Below are 18,208 nucleotides of genomic sequence, written 5' to 3'. Positions count from 1 at the left end.
GCCAACCCTACACAGCATCTCATCATTATCCCAAAGTTGTTTGGTTCAGGTCTTTGAATGGGTCTGAAATCTCTGGACACCAAGGGATGAAAACAGCTTGACCATCAACAATCCAACAATCATAAAATAGCTATAAAGTGATGTTTGTGTGTGTTGTAATACTGGCATTATTCATGGTGGCCAATAAATCATGGAACTGTCACAGTGTTGGGCGGTGAAATCTGGATAGTTCATCAGATTGACTGGCCTGTAGAGACTTGCAAAGGGAAACATAGAACCATTCTTTCTAGATGAAGCAAATCTGATAAGCGCTTTCAGTTTCCTGGCAAAAGTCACGTTGAGAGATCTGGGAAACCAAAAGCCCATCCCTGTTCCCATTTACTCCTTTAAACAAGTTTCTGATGGGCATTTTGGGAATTAGGTTATACTTGGCCAACAGATGTAATCAATTTAATGAGGCAGTTATTGATCTAAACAAGCTTTTTTGGAGGGATTTTGAAAAGATCATTACAGAACTAAGCATTACTATGTAAATGTGGCATTGCCATTCCCATACCTCAGGCTGAGCTATGGTGCTGTAAGCCACCCTACTCTGACTCTAACCCAGGATTTCCACACTCCCTAGTGTGGTCTGTGTTCCAAAATGTCCTAGCTTCCTCTACCCTCTCTGTGTGTCATCAGGAAGCTGTTCTCCATTAGAGATTGAAAGGGAGTGATGAACTCAAATCAATTCACAATAATGCATTAGTAACTGAGTTCTTAGCACCACTACTATAGTATTCGCATTTTAAAAGAAGACATCACTTAAGTCAAACTCATAATTGGTGAGATTTCAGGCTGAGTAAAAAAGAAAAATAAAGTTTCAGAAGGCAGGTCTCTTGGTCAGATTTTTCTGAACTATTGCTGCTGTTTCATAGCTTTTTACATGTTTTTCCTTAAGAAATCATTTATTCTTCAACTGGTATTTACTAAGACACTAAAATATTGTGATTACTATGCTGGGAGTTTAGATATATCCTAAACAAAACAAAGATCTCTAACCCTGGGGAACAGAATGAGAGACTACATACCAGACATAAGTATATTTTATAAAGTGTTAGAAAGTTGATACCGGCTTTGGGAAAAGAAAAAAGTAGCAGAGTAAGGGAAATTAGGAGTGGTGGGTAGATGGGTTGATTTGCAAATTCGTTTTTAAAATTAAAGTATAATTGACATAATATCTCCTTATCCTAGTAATTAGATATTTTTAAAAAGATTTTATTTATTTATTCATGAGAGACAGAGGGAGAGAGGGGGAGAGGGGGAGAGGGGGAGAGGGAGAGGGGCAGAGACACAGGCAGAGGGAGAAGCAGGCTCCATGCAGGGAGCCCAATGTGGGACTCAATCCTGGGTCTCCAGGATCACATCCTGGATTGAAGGTGGTGCTAAACTGCTGAGCCACCAGGGCTGCCCAGTAATTAGATATTTTTATACATTATAAAATAATCTCCACAGTAGGTCTAGTTACTATCATCATACGAAGTTATATTGTTATTGACTATATTCCTTAAGCTGTCTATTACAACCCCATAATTACTTATTTTATAAATGGAAGTTTGTACCTCTTAATCACCTTTATTTATCTTGCCCAACCTCAACTTCCATATGGTTTTCCATACTGGCTACACTAATTTATATTCCCACCAAGATATAAGCATTCCCTCTCTCCCACAACCTCACTCAAACTTGGTATTTTTGTTGTTTTGATACTAGCCATTCTCACAGAAATGAGGAAATATCTCGTTGTGGTTTTGATTTGCATTTTCCTGATGATTAGTGATGTCGAGCATCTTTTCATGTGCCTCTTGGCCTTTGTATGTCTTTTTTTGAAAAACGTCGATTTGGGGTGACTTGGTAGCTCAGTCAGTTAAGCATCTGCCTTTGGCTCAGGTCATGATCCCAGGGTCTTGGGATTGATGCTTCACATCAGGCTCTCTGCTCAGTGGGGAGTTTCTCCCTCTCCCTCTGCCTGCTACTCCCTCTGCTTGTGCTCTCTGTCAAATAAACAAAATCTTTTATAAAAAGTCTATTTAAGGGATGCCTGGGTGGCTCAGTGGTTAAGCATCTGCCTTCCGCTCAGGGTGTGATCCTGGAGTCCTGGGATTGAGCTCCACATTGGGCTCCTGGCATGGACCCTGCTTCTCCCTCTGCCTGTGTCTCTGCCTCTCTCTGTCTCTGTCTCTCATGAATAAATAAATAAAATCTAAAAAAAAAAAAGTCTAAGTTTTCTGCCCATTTTTTAAAAATTGGGTTGTTTGTGTTTTAGCTCTTGAGTTGCATGTGTTCTCTTTGTAATTTGGATATTACCCCTTATTTTGGTAGGATTTGCAAATATCTTCTCTCAATTCAATAGGTTGCATTTTTGTTTTGTTGATGGTTTCCTTTGCTGTGCAAAAGCTTTTTAGACTGATATAATTCATTTGTTTGTTTTAACTTTTATTGCCCTTGCCTGAGGGGACTGGTTAAAAAAAAAATCCTGCTAAGACTAATGTCAAATAGCTTACTGCCTATGTTTTCATCTAGGAGTTTAATCGCTTGTCTTACATTCAGAGCCTTTAATCCATTTTGGATTTATTTGTGTATATGGTGTAAGATAATGGTCCAGTTTTATTCTGTTGCATATAATTGTCCAGTTTTCCCAGCACTATTGGTTGAAAAGACTGTTTTCATCATTGTATATTCTTGCCTCCTTTGTTATAGATTAATTGACCAAATAAGTGTGAGTTTATTTCCAGTTTCCATCCATCTATGTGGCTGTTTTTGTACCAGTACCATACTGTTCTTTTTATTACTATAGCTTTGTAATATAGTTTTGAAATCAGGGAATGTGATACCCCAGCTCTTTCCTTTTTTTTCAAGATTCCTATGGCTATTCAGAGTCTTTTGTGGCTCCATACAAACTTAAAAATTATTTGTTCCAGTTTTGTGTAAAAAAAAAAAAAAAAAACAAAAAAACAAAAAAACAAAAAAAAACATTGGTGTTTTGACAGAGATTGCATTGAATTTGTAGGTTGTTTTGGGTAGTGTGGATTTTGAGTGTGGATTTTGTGATATTAATTCAATCCATGAGAATGTAATATTTTTCCATTTATTTGTCTTCTAGATTTCAAAGTGTAGATCTTTCATTTCCTTACATATTTTATTCTTTTTGATATAATTATAAATGGAATTGTTTTAATTTCTTTCTAATCGTTCATTATTAGTTTATAGAAATGCAACTTATTTCTGTATGTAAATTTTGTATCTTGCAACTATACAGAATTCATTTATGCTAACAGCATTTTGGTGGAGTCCTTAGGGATTTTTATGTGTAGGATCATGTCCTGTGTAAACAGGAAGTGTTTTACTTCTTCCTTTCCAATTTGGATGTCTTTTCTTGTTTAATTGGTCTGGCTAGGACTTCTAATATTGTTTTGAATAAAAGTCACAAAAGTAGGCACTGTTCCTTTGTACAGTTTTGTTCTTGATCTTAGAGGAAAAGTTTGCAGCTTTTCACCACTGAGTCTGATGTTAGCTGTGAGTTTGTCATAGTGGACTTTATTATGTTAATAGTGTTGCACTGACCCGATGAGTTTATGTCATAAAAGGATGTTGAATTTTTTCATATACTTTTTCTGCATCTATTGAGATGATCATGAGTTTTTAACCTTCATTGTGTTAATGTGGTGAATCTTGATTGATTTGCTGAGGTCAGACTGTCCTTGCATCCATGAGATAAATCCCAGTTGATCATCCTTTTATGTGCTGTGAATCCAGTTTGCTGATATTGCTAAAGATTTTTGCCTTTATGTTTATCAGAGATATTGGCCTGTAGTTTTGTTTTTATTTTTTTGTTTTGTTTTGTTTTTTGTTGTTGTTGTGTGGTGTGCCCCTGTCTGAGTTTAGCATCTGTATAGTGTTCACTGTATAAAAATGAGTTCAGAAGCATTCCTTCCTCTTCAATTTTTTTGGAGTATAGCTGACCCTTGAACAACATGGGTTTAACCTGCACTAATCCACTTACATGTGGATTTTTGCTTTTAACACATGTTTTACATTATGATTGAACAGATAGAAATTGCCGAATAACTAGACCTATTAAGGAAGAAAGATGTGGGGAAGGTTGGAACAGCAGGGTACTCACAGGTGTGCAAAGCTTGGTTAATTGAGATCTTGAACTGAAAGATGCAAGGAAACTGGCTCTGAGGAGGATTTTTGCCGAAGTGTCAGGGCCAGTCGCTGGTCAAGGACCACAGAATGAGAAACTTGCCCCCAAGGTGAGAGGTTCAAGACAACACTGGGGTCAAGACAACACCAGGCAGGAGCCTGAGCCACAGAGCGGACAGGGACAGGGGTGCTGTCAGTGGTGCTGAAAGTCCTCTCCGCAGGGAGCTAATACTGCTGGGGAACTAGCTGCTCACTGCTCGCCAGCATTTCCATAAGCAAAAACTGTTAGAGCCACAGAAAGGAGGGCAGGTGGAATCAGTGACCCAGAGAGATGGACAAAGGCATTCTTCCTTCCCCTGTTCTCTGCCTTTCCCCCAGACTTTGCTTGCAAGGAAGTCTGCCTCATTCCTCTGGATAGAGAAGTAAGGAGTGGAGGTCACTCCAGGATCCAGCTTTCCTAACCATGTGGGGATAAGGGTGTGTGGGGTGCTTCCTTGCACTGTATTGTACAGTAAATGTATTTTCTCTTCCTTAAGATTTTAATATTCTCTTTTCTCTAGTACTGTAAGAATATAATAGATAATACATATAACATACAAAATACATGTTGACTTTATGGTATCAGTAAGGCTTCCAGTCAACAGTAGACTATTAGTAGTTAAGTTTTTAGAGTGTCAAAAGATAAGGGCTTTGTGCCCCTTACCCTCACATTATTAAGAGTCCATTGTCCATTGTAATTTGAGCATAGGGAGTAACTCTTCTTTAAATGTTTGGTGGAATTCACCTCCGAAGACTTCCATTTCCTCTGGGCTATCCAATTTGTTGAGAGGTTATTGCTCTTGGTAATCTTTAATGATTCTCGGTATTTCTGTGGTATCAGTTGTAAGATTTCTTTCATTATGATTCTATTTATTTGGGCCTTTGCTCTGCATTTTTAAAAAAGATTTTATTTATTTATGAGAAACACACACAGAAAGAGAAGCAGAGACACAGGCAGAGGGAGAAGCAGGCTCCACGCAGGGAGCCTGATGTGGGACTCGATCCCAGGACTCCAGGATCATGCCTGGACTGAAGGCAGCGCTAAACTGCTGAGCCACCCAGGCTGCCCTTGCTCTTTGTTTATGAACCCACCACCTAAAGATTTTTCAATTTCATTTATCTTTACTAAGAGTTGGTCTTTTCTATTGTTGTTTAGTCTCTATGATATTAATTTCCAATCGGATCTGTATGATTTCCTTCTTTTAACTTTGGGCTTTGTTTGCTCTTCTTCTAGTTCCTTTAGGTGTAAAGTTAGATTGTTTACTTGGGATTTTTCATGATTCTTTAATTAGATCTATCTAATTATACACTTTCCTCTTATACATTGCTTTTCCTATGTCCCATTGATTTTTGGGAGTTTGTGCTTTAATTTTCTTTTTTAAAAATAACACATACATGCTTATTTGGGGGCTCCAGTAAACTTATTAGTGCCAAGTATATTTCTTTTTTTATAAATTACATTTATTATGTGTTAAACTGTGCATAGATCATATCTCCATTTAATTCTCAAACTTTTTTGAAATTGTGCTATGCAGAGCTCCTCATCATTCCATCAACTGCATAAATATTTCTCTATCTGAAAAACTTTAATATTTTATTTAATATTTATTTATTTGAAAGAGAGAGTATGTGTGCACATAGGGAGAGGGAAAAGCAGATTCCCTGCTGAGCAGGGAGCCCAATGCAGGGGTGGATCGTAGGATCCCGAGACCGTGACTTGAACCAAAGGCAGCCACTTAACCAACTGAGCCACCCAAGGGCCCCTATCTGAAGAAATTCTAAATATATTCTGAATTAATTAAAATTTGACTTCATGCTTCTTTTGTCAAAATATTTGCATTGGTTGTAAGTAATGCAAGTGCAAGTTTTCTCCTTATTTTGTTATTTATTTCATTTCTTCATGATAAATGTGCTGTTTAATTCCAATCCCCTATTCTATGCATCCTTCAACGCACATCCCCCTTCTTCCCCAGTAACCATCCATTTGCTCTTTGTAGTTAAGAGTCTGTTTTTGTGGTTGTGTCTCTTTTCTTTTGCTCATTTATTTTGTTTCTTAAATTCCACATATGAGTGAGATGATACAGTGTTTATTTCTCTGACTTATTTCCCTTAGCATTATGTCCTCTAACTCTATCCATGTTGCAAATGGCAAGATTTTATTCTTTTTTATGGGTGGATAATGTTCCATTGTACATATGTATATCACATATTCTTTGTGTTTTCATTTTTATTTGTCTTAAGATATTTTTAATTCTCTTTTATTTCTTCATTGACCCATTGGTTGTTTAGAAATATATGTGTAGTTTCCACATGTTCATGTTTTTCTATGTTTTTTAAAAAATTGGTTTCTAGTTTCATATTGTTTGGTTGGAAAAGCCGCTTGATAGGATTTCAGTCTTTCTGGATTTATAGAGACTAGCTTTACAGTCTAACATATGATCTACCCTGGAGAGAACATTCCATGGACAGCAGAAAGTGTATTCTGTGTTTAAAAAGAAAACTAAAGCTAGAGATGTCACAATTCCAGACTTCAAGCTGTATTACAAAGCTGTAATGATCAAGACAGTATGGCACTGGCCAAAAACACAAAGGTCAATGGAACAGAATAGAGAACCCAGAAATAGATCCTCAACTCTATGGTCAACTAATATTTGACAAAGTAGGAAAGAAGATCCAACGGAAAAAAGACAGCCTCTTCAACAAATGGTGTTGGGAAAAATTGAACAGCCACATGCAGAAGAATGAAACTGGATCACTTTCTTACACCATACACAAAAATAAACTCAAAATGGATAAAAGACCTAACTCTGCAACAGGAATCCAGCAAAATGCTAGAAGAGATCATAGGCAGCAACCTCTTAGACCTCAGCCATAGCAACTTCTTGCTAGACATGACTCCAAAAACCAGGAAAACCAAAGCAAAAGAATGACTGGGACATCATTAGGATAAAAAACTTTTGCACAGCAAAGGAAACCGCAACAGAACTGAAAGGCAATGTATGGGAGAAAATATTCACAACTGCCCTATCAGATTCCCATAACTTGTTCATTCCATAACTGGAAGCCTGTACCTCCCACTCCTTTTCATCCATGTTTCCTATCCCCCTATACCCCTCCCCTCTGGCAACCATAAGTTCTCTGTATTTATGGGTTTCTGCTTTTCATTAGTTTGGTTTTTTTAGATTGCGCATTTAAGTGAAATCATATTTGTCTTTCTCTGTCTGACTTATTTAACTTAATACCCTTTAGGTCCATCCCATATTGTTGTAAATGGTGAGATCTCATTCTTTTTTATGGCCAAGTAATAGTTCAGTGTGTGTGTGTGTGTGTGTGTGTGTGTGTGTATCACATTTTCTTTATTCACTCATCTATCAGTGAACACTGTTTGCTTCCATTCCTTGGCTATTGCAAATAATGCTGCAATAAACATAGGAATGCAAATATCTTTCTGAATTAGTGTTTCATTTGGGGTGGGGGATAAACACCCAGTCATGGAATGACTGGATCATATGGTATTTCTTTTTTTAAAAGATTTTATTTATTTATTTAGAGACAGAGACAAAGAGAGGCAGAGACACAGGCAGAGGTTAGGAGAAGCAGGCATCATACAGAGAGCCCGACGTGGGACTCGATCCAGGGTCTCCAGGATCACGCCCTGGGATGCAAGCAGCGCTAAACCGCTGCGCCATCAGGGCTGCCCTCATATGGTATTTCTATTTTTAATTTTTTTTAGAAACTTCCGTTCTATTTTCCACAGTGGCTGCATCAACTTACATCCCTTCATTGGTTCTTTCTTTCAACTCTTTGTTGAAGTTCTCAACTGTGCTTCTCCATTCTTCTCCTGAGTTTGATAAACATTTTTATGATTCTTACTTTGAACTCTTTACCAGATAAATTACTTATTTCCATTAGGGTTTTCTTTTTCCCCCTGGGGTTTTATCTTGTTCTTTTTTCTCTTGGAACATATTCCTCTGTCTACTCAGTTTGTTTGACTTTGTGTGTGTGTGGTTTTTTTTTTTTTTTTCTATAAATTAGGCAGAAAAGCCAGCTCTCCCAATCTTGAAGGAGTGGCCTTGTGTAGTAGTGTATCCTGTGTAGACTGCATGTGATTGACAGCTTTTGCAGGCTGACTGGAGTAACAGGAGTATAGGTCATGGAGTTCCCAGAACTTGTTGTGTCACAGCCAATTTGTCAGGATAGCTGTGGCTGGAGTATGTGTGGGCCAGTGGTTCTGGTGTGCATTGCACCAGAACCACCTTAATGGGACAACTTGGAGTAGGGTGTACATCAGCTGGGGTGTCCCGGTATGTGTTGTGCCAGGGACTCCTTGATGGATGGCTGTAGCACAGGCCAGGGTGCACTGCTTCAGGGCAACACTGGCAGGGTGGCTGGAGCAGGTGTAGAGATCCCAGTGTGCCATACCTTGGCTACTATGGCTAGGAAGCTGGGTCAGTGAAGAACAGGGGCTCTTGGGCCATGCTGTGCCACATCAGAGTTATCTTGGGAGGATAGCTGGGACTGAAGCAGGTATGGGCTGGAGTTGTCCCAGTGTGCATTGCCTTGGAGCCACTGGCAGGACAACTGGAGTTGCATTAGGTGTGGGCCAGGAGTTATTGGGGCATGCCATGCTTGGCAAAATGGTTGGGTTGGATGGAGCTGATGTGGGCTAGAGGCCTGGGACTTGCTGGAGTGGCCCTAGCAGGCTAACTGAAGTGCTTGGACTCTGCTCCCATCTGCACTATCAAGATGGAGGGGGAATGTTAAAAAAAAAAAAAAAAAAAAGGTGCTGACTGGCACCACTCATCCTAGTTAGATTTCCAGAAGTTTCCCACCCATTTGGTGGATGTTCTAGGGTTAATACATGGATTTTCTTTATAGTCCAGTTGCCTTTCAAACCACTAGGTTTTATTTTTAATATATTTTTGAAAATAATATTGTTCCGACATACTTACCTAACCTAAACATTTGTATTTTAGCTTTGCCTCTTAGAAAAAATTGATAAAGTAAATGGCTCTTAAATTATAGGCTCCTCTTCTATCCCTTTCATTTGCTGATAACTTATCTGTTGAGGAATTCAGGCCATGTGACATACAAAGTTTCATGCAGTCTGGATTTTTCTGATTTCATATTCCTGGTGTGGCTCCATGTATTTTCATGTCCTTGATATTTCCTGAAATTGTCAGCTAGATCCAAGGGCTTGATCAAACTCCTATTTGATCTCTTTGGCAAGACTGTAGGCAGCTTTATGTTTTCTCAAAGGAAACATAATATCTGTTGTCTCTCTTTTTGAGATGTCAGCAGCCATTGATACACATGCCCTAGATCCACTAATTTATTTGAAGTTGCAATTTTTTCTTTTATTTATTGGAATAGGTTTATAAAGAGACCCTTCCTCTACTGGCTATCCAGTAGTACAGTTCATATAAGAGATGCACAATAAGGGATCCCTGGGTGGCTCAGCGGTTTCGCGCCTGCCTTTGGCCCAGGGCACGATCCTGGAGTCCTGGGATCGAGTCCCGTGTGGGGCTCCCAGCATGGAGCCTGCTTCTCCCTCTCCCTGTGTCTCTGCCTCTCTCTCTCTCTCTCATAAATAAATAAAAATAAATTTAAAAAAAGATGCACAATAAATGCTTGATTTTATTTTTCCTTCATTTTCTAGTTTTGAAAACAAATAGCTGATTCCCTATTATTCTTTGAAACTAATTTCTTTTTTAAAAAATTGTAGTGAACTTTTGGATTTCAAAATGTTACAAGTTTTTTTATTCTTCAAGTAGACTGGTTTATTTTACTTTTATTGAAGTAAGTTGGCATACAATAGTATACTAGTTTCAGGAGTACAACACCATGATCAACAATTCTAAATACTACACAGTGCTCACCTACATAAGTGCAGTTACCATCTATTCACCATAAAAAGTTACTAAAATATTTATTACATTATATTGTACATTTCATCTCTGTGACTTCTTTATTTTGTAACTGGAAGTTTGTACCTCTTATCTCCTTCACCTGTTTCATCTAAACTCTCACCACCCTTCCACCTGGAAATCACCATTTTCTTCTTGCATTTATGAGACTGTTTCTGGTTTGTTTTGTTTTTTTTTAATTTTTTATTGGTGTTCAATTTACTAACATACAGAATAACCCCCAGTGCCCGTCACCCATTCACTCCCACTCCCCACCCTCCTCCCCTTCTACCACCCCTAGTTCGTTTCCCAGAGTTAGCAGTCTTTACGTTCTGTCTCCCTTTCTGATATTTCCCACACATTTCTTCTCCCTTCCCTTCTATTCCCTTTCACTATTATTTATATTCCCCAAATGAATGAGAACATATAATGTTTGTCCTTCTCCGACTGACTGACTTCACTCAGCATAATACCCTCCAGTTCCATCCACGTTGAAGCAAATGATACAGTTGCAGTGAAACGCCGGGACACCTGCACCCCAATGTTTATAGCAGCAATGGCCACGATAGCCAAACTGTGGAAGGAGCCTCGGTGTCCAACGAAAGATGAATGGATAAAGAAGATGTGGTTTATGTATACAATGGAATATTACTCAGCTATTAGAAATGACAAATACCCACCATTTGCTTCAACGTGGATGTTTTGTTTTTTTTTTTTTAGATTCCACATATAGCTGAAATCATATGGCATTTGTCTTTCTTAGTCTGACTTATTTTACCTAGCATGATAACTCTCTAGGTCCATCTATATGGCTGCAAATGGCAAGATGTTATTTTTTATGGCCGATTAATAGCCCTGTGTGTATCATACCTTCTTGATTCATCTATTGATGAACTCTTAGGTTGACTTGAAATCTTGGCTGTTGTAAATAATGCTGCAATAAACATAGGCTCCATATATCTTTTTGAATTAGTGGGGTTTTAAATTTTATTTAAATTCGATTTGCCAGCATATAGTATAACACCCAGTGCTCCTCTCATCATGTGCCCTCCTTAATGCCTGTCACCTAGTTACCATATCCGCCCCCCATCTCCCCTTCTACAACCCTTTGTTTCCCAGAGTTAGGAGTCTATTATGGTTTATCTCCTCTCTAATTTTTTGCCATTCAGTTTCTCCCTTTCCCTTATGGTCCCTTTCACTATTTCTTATATTCCACATATGAATGAAACCATATGATAATTGTCTTTCTCTGTTTGACTTATTTCACTCAGCATAATACCCTCCAGTTCCATCCACGTCAATGTAAATGGTAGGTATTCATCCTTTATGATGGTTGAGTAATATTCCATTGTATATATAGACCACATCTTCTTTTTTCAATCATCTGTTGAAGGACATCGTGGCTCCTTCCACAGTTTGGCTATTGTGGACATTGCTGCGCTGAACATTGGGGTGCAGGTGTCCCATTGTTTCACTACATCTGTATCTTTGGGGTAAATACCCAGTAGTGCAATTGCTGGGTTGTAGGGTAGCTCTATTTTTAACTTCTTGAGGAACCTCCACACTGTTTTCCAGAGTGGCTGCACCAGTTCACATTCCCACCAACAGTGCAAGAAGGTTTCCCCTTCTCTACATCCTCGCCAACATTTGTTGTTTCCTGTCTTGTTAATTTTCTCCATTCTCACTGGTGTAAAGTGATATCTCATCGTGGTTTTGATTTGTATTTCCCTGATGCCAAGCGACGCGGAGCATTTTCTTATGTGCTTGTTGGCCATGTGTATGTCGTCTTTGGAGAAATGTCTGTTCATGTTTTCTGCCCATTTCCTGACTGGATTATTTGTTTCTAGGATATTGAATTTGACAAGTTCTTTATAGATCTTGGATACTAGCCCTCTATATGATATGTCACTTGCAAATATCTTCTCCCATTCAGTAGGTTGTTTAAGTTTTGTTGACTGTTTCCTTTGCTGTGCAGAAGCTTTTTATCTAGATGAAGTGCCAATAGTTAATTTTTTCTTTTGTTTTCCTTGACTTCATAGATGGGTCTTGCAAGAAGTTGCTGTGGCCTAGTTCAAAAAGGGTGTTGCCTGTGTTCTCCCCTAGGATTTTGATGGATTCTTGTCTCACATTTAAACCTTTCAACCATTCGGAGTTTGTGTGTGTGTGTGTGTGTGTGTGTGTGTGTGTGTGTGTGTGTATGATGTAAGAGAATAGTCCAGTTTCATTTTTCTGCATGTGGCTGTCCAATTTTCCCAACACCATTTATTGAAGAGATTATCCTTTTTCCATTGGATCTTCTTTCCTGCTTTGTTGAAGATGAGTTGACCATAGAGTTGAGGGTCCATTTCTGGTTTCTCTGTTCTGTTCCATTGATCCATGTGTCTGTTTTTGTGCCAGTACCATGTTGTCTTGATCACAGCTCTGTAATACAACTTGAAGTCAGCATTGTGATGCCCCCAGCTTTGGTTTTCTTTTTCAACTTTCCTCTGGTTATTTGAGGTCTTCTCTGGTTCCATACACATCTTAGGATTATTTGTTCCAACTCTGTGAAGAAAGTCCATGGTATTTTGATAGGGATTGCATTGAATGTGTAAATTACTCTGGGAAGCATAGACATTTTCACAATATTTATTCTTCTAATCCTCTTTTTGAATTAGTGCTTTTGTTTCCTTCAAGTAAATACTAAGATGTGGAAATATTTGTTCCTTTGGTATTTCTATTTTTAATTTGTTCAAGAAGCTCCATACTGTTTTTTTATATCTACTGTACCAATTCATATTGCCACCAATATTGTACAAGGGTTCCCTTTTGTCTTTATCAATGCTAACACATGTTATTTTTTGTCTTTTTGATACTAACCATTCTTTTTTTTTTTTTTTGATACTAACCATTCTGACTGCTGCAAAGTAATATCGTGGTTTTGATTTGCATTTCACTGATTAGTGATGTTGAGTACCTTTTTATATATCTATTGGTCATCCGTCTGTCTTCTTTGGGAAAATGTCTATTCAGTTCTCTGCCCATTTTTAAATTTGAGTGTTTGGTGTTGAGTTGTAAGAGTTTTTAATATATTTTGGATATTTACCATTTTTTGGATATATCATTTGCAAACATTTTCTTCCACTCGTAGGTTGCCTTTGTGTTTTGTTGCCTTTGTTGTTTTGTCCCTCATTATGCAAAAAAGCTTTTTGGTTTCATGTAGTTCCAGTAGTTATTTGCCTGTTTGTCCAGCTTTTGCTGCCCTTGCTTGAGGAGACTGACCTGGAAAACTTTTGCCGGGCAAAGGTCCAGGAGTTTGCTGGTTATGATTTTTTTTAAAAGGAGTTTTATGATCTGGGGTCTTACATTTAGTTCTTTAATCCATTTGGAGTTTATTTTTGTGTATGATGTAAGAAAGTGGTCCAGTTTCATTCTTTTGCATGTAGCTATCCCAGCACCATTTGTTGAAGAGACTATCTATGCCCCCATTGTATACTCTTGTCTTTTTATTGTAAATTGATCATATAAGTGTGGGTTTATTTCTACGTTCTCTCTTCTATTCCATTCATCTACATGTCTATTTTTTGTGCCAGTACCATACTATTTTGATTACTATAACTTTGTGTGTAGTTTGAAGTTTGGGATTGTGTCACTTCCTACTTTGTTCTTAAGATTGCTTCTGCCATTTGGGGTCTTTTGTGGTTCTATACAAACTTTATGATAATTTGTTCTCGTTTTGTGAAAAATATCATTGGTATTTTGATAGAGATTCAATTGAATCTGTAGATTGCTTCGGATAGTATGGTCATTAACACTATTAATGGTTCCAATCCATGAGCATAATATATCTTTCCATTTATTTGCGTCATCTTCAGTTTCTTTCATCAGTATTTTATAGTTTTCACAGTATAGTTCTTTCAGCATCTTGGTTCAGTTTGGTCCTAGATATTATTTTTCATGCATTCGTAAATGGGATTTTCTTAAGTTCTCTTCTAGTTTGTTATTAATATATAGAAACATAATAGGTTTCTGTATATTAATTTTGGATCCTGTATCCTGGGATTTATCCTTAATATAGTTATTTTGATGGAATAAGATTTTGATGGAATTTTGGGGTTTTCTACATACAGTATCATGTCATCTGGAAATAGTGAAGTTTTACTTTTTCCTTGCCAATTTAGGTAGGTTTTGTCTCTTACTTGTCTGATTTCTGTGGCCAGGACTTCCAGTGCTGGAAAAGTCTGGCAAGATTGGACATCCTTGTTCATTCTTGGTTTTAGAGAAAAGCCAGGAAATTTTTTATCATTGGGTATGTGTTAGTTGTGTGTTTGTCATATATGGCCTTTCTTATGTTTTGATATATAACCTTTAAACCCACTGTGTTGACTGTTATTTTCATAAATAGATGTTATATTTCAAGTGCTTTTGCTGCATATCTTGTGATGCTCATATGATATTTATCTTTCAATTTGTTAATGTGATGTACTATGTTGACAGATTTGTGGATGTTCCACCCTTGATTCCCTGGGGAAAAAAATCCCACTTGATTGTGGTGAATGATTCTTTTAAGGTATTTTTGAATTTGTTTGCAGATATTTTGTTGAGGATTTTTGCATTTAATAGTATTCATCTGGAATATTAATATGTATTTGCTTTCTTTGTGATGTCCTTGTGTGATTTTAGTATTAGGGTAATTGGGTAATTCCAAATTTCATAAAATTTGTAAGATTTCCTTCCTCTTCTACGTTTTGGAACAGTTTGATAAGTATATGTATTAGCTCTTTATATATTTGATTAATATACCTGTGAAGCCATCTGGTCCTGGACTTCTTGCTGGGAGTTTTTTTTTTTTTTTTAAGATCTTATTTATTTATTCATGAGCGACAGAAAGAGAGAGAGAGAGAGGCAGAGATACAGGCAGAGGGAGAAGCAGGTTCCCTGGGGGGAGTCTGATTAGGGACTTAATCTCAGGACCCTGGAATCATGCCCTGAGCTGAAGGCAGATGCTCAATCGTTGAGCCACCCAGGTGTCCCATGCTGGGAGGTTTTTGATGAATGACTTAGTGTTGTTACTAATAATTAGTCTGTTCAGATTTTCTATTCTCGATTCAGTTTGGAAGATTGTATGTTTCTAGGAATTTATCCATTTCTGATAAATTGTCTGGCATATAATTTTTCTTAGTAATCTCTTATAATTCTTTGCATTTTTGTGGTGTCAGTAGTAACTTCTCCCCTTTCATTTCTGATTTTGAGTCCTTTCTCTTTTTTCCTTGATGAGTCTGACTAAACGTTTAACAATTTTATTTTCACACAAGATCTTAGAGACTATAAAGTAGAAAAGATCAATGAAACTATTTTATTTCCATTCTACTCTTTATTATGTCTTTCTCCTATCCACTTTGGGTTTTATTTATTCTTTTTATCTAATTCCTTTAGGGGTAAGATTAGGTTGTTTGAGAGTTTTCTTGTTTCTTGAGGTCAGCCTGTATTGTTAATAAATTTCTCTTATAGAACTGTTCTTACTGCATCCCAAAGATTTTGAACTATTTTTTCCATTTTTATTTGTCTTGAGATCTTTTTTATTTCCTCTTTGATTTCTTTATTGACCCATTGGTATTTGGTAGCAAGTTATTTAACTTTTCTGTTTGTTTTTTCCAGTTTCCTTCTTGTAATTGATTTCTAGTTTTATACTGGTGTGACCAGAAAAGATGCTTGAAATTATTTCAATCTTCTTAAATGTACTGAGACTTGTTTCATGGCCTAATGTGATCTGTCTTGGAGAATATTCCTTGTACGCTTGAAAAGAATGTGGGTTCTGCTGTTTTGAGATGGAATGTTCAATATATATTTGTTAAACCTGTGTGGTCTAATGTGTCATTTAAAGCCACTCTTTCCTCATTGATTTTCTGTCTGGATGATGTATCCATTGATGTAAGCGGTGTGTTAAAATTCCCTACTATTATTGCATCACTGTCAATGTCCCCCTATATGTCTGTTAATATTTACTCTATATAATTAAGTGCTTCCATGGTAGGTACATAATACAAATATTGTTATATCCTTTTGTTGGATTGGTTCCTTTATCGTTATGTAATGTCCTTCTTTATGTCTTGTTACGGCCTTTGTTTTATTTATTTTTTTAAAAGATTTTATTTATTTATTCATGAGAGACACAGAAGGAAAGAGAGGCAGAAACACAGGCAGAGGGAGAAGCAGGCTCCATGCAGGGAGCCCAATGTGGGACTCGATCCCCGGTCTCCAGGATCACACCCCTGGCCGAAGGCGGCACTAAACTGCTGAGCCACCGGGGCTCCCCCACGGTCTTTGTTTTAAAGTCTATTTTGTTTAATGCTACCCCAGTGGGTTTTTTGCTTCCATTTTTGTGAAATCTCTTTTTTTTCCATCTCTTTCGTTTACGCCCATGTGTCTTTAGGTCTGAAGTGACTCCCTTGTAAATAGCATGAAAATGGTTTTGGTTTTTGTTTATTCATGCAGTCACCCTGTGTCTTTAACTGGAGCATTTAGACCATTTAGATTTAAAGTAATTATTGACAGGTATGTTCTTATTGCCATTGTGACTTGTTTTCTAGTTCTCTGTTCCTTTTTGTCTCTTGCTCTCCTGCCCTTGTGATTGGTGACTTTCTTTAGTGTTATACTTGGATTTTTTTTTCTTTTTTCTGTATCTAGTATAGGTTTTGTTTTGTGGTCACCATGATGTTCCTAGGTAAAATTCTATGTATATAGCAGTCTATATTAAGTTGATGGTTACTTAAGTTCAAATGTATTCTAAAGGAATTACATTTTTAGGGGATCCCTGGGTGGCTCAGCAGTTTAGCACCTGCCTTTGGCTCAGGGCATGATCCTGGAGTCCTGGGATCGAGTCCTGCATCAGGCTCCCTGCATGGAGCCTGCTTCTCCCTCTGCCTGTGTCTCTGCCTCTCTCTCTCTCTCTGTTTCTTATGAATAAATAAATAAAATCTTTAAAAAATAATAAATTAAAAAAATAATAAATTAAAAAAAATAATTACATTTTTATTCTTCCCTCTCCACATTTAATGTTTATGGTTTCCTATTTTACATGTTTTCATTTGGCGTATCCTTTAACTAAATTTTTAATTTATTTTTACTACTTTTGGTTTTTAATGTTCATACTAGCTTTGTAAGTGATTGACCTACTACCTTTACTCTGTTTGCTTTTAGAGCTGAAATATTTTTCTTCCATAATTTTCCTTACTTCTTGTTACGGCCTTTCGTTTTCTGCTTAAAGAAGTCACTTAAATTTTATGAGGCTAGTTTAATGGTGATGAACTCCTATAACTTCTGCTTGTCTGGGAAACTCTATATCTCTTTCAATCCTGAGTGATAACCTTACAAGGAAGAGTATTCTTTGTTGTAGGTTTTTTCTGCAGCACTTTGATTATATTCTACTCTTCTGGCCTGCAAAGTTTCTGTTCAAAAATCTGCTGATAGGTTTATAGGGTTTCCTTTGTATGTAACTATTTGCTTTTCAAGATTCTAACCTTATCTTTAATTTCTGATACTTTATTATGTGTCTTGGTGTGGATCTTCTTGGGTTTGGGGTTCTCTGTGATTTCTTGTCCTGGATGTCTGTTTTCTTGTCCAGGTTGGGAAAGTTTTCAGGCGTTATTTCTTCAAATAAGTTTTCTGCCCCTTTCTCTCTTTTCTCCTTCTGGAAGAAATAATAGAATGTTAGTACATTTTTTGTCCTAGTGGTCCCTTAATCTATCCTTATTTTTTTTTCTATCCTTATTTTTAAAATTGTTTCTTTTTGCTGTTCAGCTTGGTTGCTTTTCACTATCCTCTTTCCAGACCACTGACTCTTTTCTTCTAATCTGCTATTTATGCCCTATAGTGTATTTTTCATTTCACTTATTGTATTCTTCATCTTTGGTTCTTTTTTTATATTTCCTATCTTTTTTTTCAAGTTCTCCCTGAGTTCATCCATTTTTCTCAAGTCTGGTGAGAATCTTGATGACCATTGCTTTAAATTCTTTTAAGGTGATTGCTTAGCTCTGTTTCATTTAATTTTTTTCTGGGATTTTCTCTTGTTTGATTTGGAACATATGGCTCTGTATTTT

The sequence above is a fragment of the Canis lupus genome, chromosome 34 (assembly GCF_048164855.1).
Source record: "Canis lupus baileyi chromosome 34, mCanLup2.hap1, whole genome shotgun sequence".
In the NCBI taxonomy this organism is placed as follows: Eukaryota; Metazoa; Chordata; class Mammalia; order Carnivora; family Canidae; genus Canis; species Canis lupus.
The sequence above is the reverse complement of the archived record's forward strand: the minus strand, read 5'-3'. Positions refer to the sequence as shown.